Genomic DNA, 3,393 nt, shown 5'->3' on the forward strand with positions numbered 1-3,393 from the left:
TGAAGTGGACGAATATGTCACTGAAGAGCAAGTTGCTAAATACCTTGGAGCAATCATGAAGCTAAATGACAAGTTATTTGGTAATGAGACTTGGGAGGATGAACCCCCTTTGCTCACCAAAGAACTGAATGACTTGACTAGGCTGAGATTACCTCAAAAGAGACAGGACCCTGGAAAGTTCTCAATACCTTGTACAGTAGGCACCATGACCTTCAAGAAGGCTCTGTGTGACCTAGGGTCAAGCATAAACCTCATGCCTCTCTCTGTAATGGAGAAGCTATGTATTTTTGAGGTGCAAGCTACAAAAATCTCACTAGAGATGACAGACAACTCAAGAAAACAAGCTCATGGACTTGTAGAGGATGTTCTGGTAAAAGTTGAAGACCATAACATCCCTGCTGATTTCATAGTCCTAAAGACTGGGAAGTGCATGGATGAATCCATCATCCTTGGCAGACCCTTCCTAGCCACAGCAAAGGCTGTGATTGATGTTGACAGAGGAGAATTGATCATTCAAGTGAATGAAGAATCCTTTGTGTTTAAGGCTCAAGGATACCCCTCTGTAACCATGGAGAGGAAGCATGAAGCGCTTCCCTCAAAACAGAGTCAAACAAAGCCCCCACAGTCAAACTCTAAGTTTGGTGTTGGGAGGCCACAACCAACTTCTAAGTTTGGTGTTGAACCCCCACATTCAAACACTAAGTTTGGTGTTGGGAGGTTCCAACATTGCTCTAAGTATCTGTGAGGCTCCATGAGAGCCCACTGTCAAGCTACTGACATTAAAGAAGCACTTGTTGGAAGGCAACCCAATGTTATATTTATCTATTTTCCTTTGTTATTTTATGTTTTTTATAGGTTGATGATCATGGGAAGTCACAAAAATCAATTGAAAAAGCAAAAACAGCATGAAAAACAGAAAGAAAAACAACACACCCTGGAGGAAAACTTGCTGGCGTTTAAACGCCAGTAAGGGCAGCAAATGGGCGTTTAACGCCTAGTCTGGCACCATTCTGGGCGTTTAACGCCAGAAAGGGGCACCAGACTGGCGTTAAACACCAGGAAGGGGCAAGAAGCTGGCGTTAAACGCCAGAAATGGGCACTAGCCCGGCGTTTAACGCCAGAATTGGCAGAAGGAGTATTTTTGCTCGCTACTTGGTGTAGGGATGAATTTTCCTTGACACCTCAGGATCTGTGGACCCCACAGGATCCCCACCTACCCCACCACTCTCTCTCTTCTTCACCCATTCACCAATCACCTCAACACTTCTTCCCCAAAAAAAACCCCTCACCTATCAAATCCCACTATTCTCTTCACCACTCACATCAATCTTTCATAAAACCCCACCTACCTTACCATTCAAATTCAAACCACTTTCCCTCCCAAACCCACCCATAATGGCCGAACCATACAACCCCTCTCCACTCCTATATAAACCCATCTTCACTCCTTCATTTTCACACAACCTAAACACTACTTCTCCCCCTTGGCCGAACCACAAATTCACCTCCATCTCCTCTATTTCTTCTTCTTCTACTCTCTTCTTTCTTCTTTTTCTCGAGGACGAACAAACCTTCTATGTTTGGTGTGGTAAAAGCATTGCTTTTCATTTTTCCATAACCATTTATGGCATCTAAGGCCGGAGAAACCTCTAGAAAGAGGAAAGGAAAGGCAAAAGCTTCCACCTCCGAGTCATGGGAGATTGAGAGATTCATCTCAACAGTGCATCAAGACCACTTCTATGAAGTTGTGGCCATGAAGAAGGTGATCCCCGAGGTCCCTTTCAAACTCAAAAAGAGTGAATATTCGGAGATCCGACATGAGATCCGAAAAAGAGGTTGGGAAGTTCTTGCCAACCCCATTCAACAAGTCGGAAAATGCTTAGATTTTAGTCCGGGAAATGTAAGGTTGGCATTCAACTTGCCCATGATGCAAGGAGATGAACACCCTTACACTAGAAGGGTCAACTTTGATCAAAGGTTGGACCAAGTCCTCATAGACATTTGTGAAGAGGGCGCTCAATGGAAGAGAGATTCAAGAGGGAAGCCGGTTCAACTGAGAAGGCATGACCTCAAGCCCGTGGCTAGGGGATGGTTGGAGTTTATCCAACGCTCAATCATTCCCACTAGCAATCGGTCTGAAGTTACTATAGATCGGGCTATCATGATTCATAGCATCATGATTGGAGAGGAAGTAGAAGTTCATGAGGTTATATCCTAAGAACTTTATAAGGTGGCAGACAAGTCCTCTACCTTGGCAAGGTTAGCCTTCCCTCATCTCATTTGTCACCTCTGTTATTCAGTCAGAATTGACATAGAGAGAGACATCCTCATTGATGAAGACAAGCCCATCACTAAGAAGAGGATGGAGCAAACAAGAGATCCCACTCATCTGAAATCCCTGAGATGCCTCAAGGGATGCACTTTTCTCCACAAAACTATTGGGAGCAAATCAACACCTCCCTAGGAGAATTGAGTTCCAACATGGGACAACTAAGGGTGGAGCATCAAGAACATTCCATCCTCCTCCATGAAATTAGAGAAGATCAAAGAATCATGAGAGAGGAGCAACAAAGGCAAGGAAGAGACATTGAGGAGCTCAAGCACTCCATAAGATCTTCAAGAGGAAGAACAAGCCGCTATCACTAAGGTGGACCCGTTCTTTAACTTCCTTGTTCTTTATTTTCCTATTTTTTCGAATTTTCATGCTTATGTTTATCTATGTTTGTGTCTTATGATCATTAGTGTCTTAGTGTCTATGCCTTAAAGTTATGAATGTCCTATGAATCCATCACCTTTCTTAAATAAAAAAAAATGTTCTTAATTGAAAAAGAGAAGAATTGCATGAATTTTGAATTTTATAGCAGATTAATTATTTTGATGTGGTGGCAATACTTTGACTTCTGAATGTATGCTTGAATAGTGCACATGTCTTTTGAATTTGTTGTTCATGAATGTTGGCTCTTGAAAGAATGATGAAAAAGGAGACATGTTACTGAGGATTTGAAAAATCACAAAAATGATTCTTGAAGCAAGAAAAAGCAGTGAATTAAAAAAAAAGAGATTATGAAAAAATAAAAAATAAAAAAATAAAAAATAAAAAGAGAAAAAGAAATGATAAAGTCGTGATCCAAGGCAAAAAGAGCGTGCTTAAGAACCCCTGGACACCTCTAATTGGGGACTCTAGCAAAGCTGAGTCACAATCTGAAAAGGTTCACCCAGTTATGTGTCTGTGGCATGTATGTATCCGGTGGTAATACTGGAAGACAGAGTGCTTTGGGTCACGGCCAAGACTCATAAAGTAGTTGTGTTCAAGAATCATCATACTTAACTAGGAGAATCAATAACACTATCTGGATTCTGAGTTCCTATAGAAGCCAATCATTCTGAATTTCG

This window comes from Arachis duranensis, chromosome 6 (assembly GCF_000817695.3).
Source record: "Arachis duranensis cultivar V14167 chromosome 6, aradu.V14167.gnm2.J7QH, whole genome shotgun sequence".
NCBI classification, from domain to species: Eukaryota; Viridiplantae; Streptophyta; class Magnoliopsida; order Fabales; family Fabaceae; genus Arachis; species Arachis duranensis.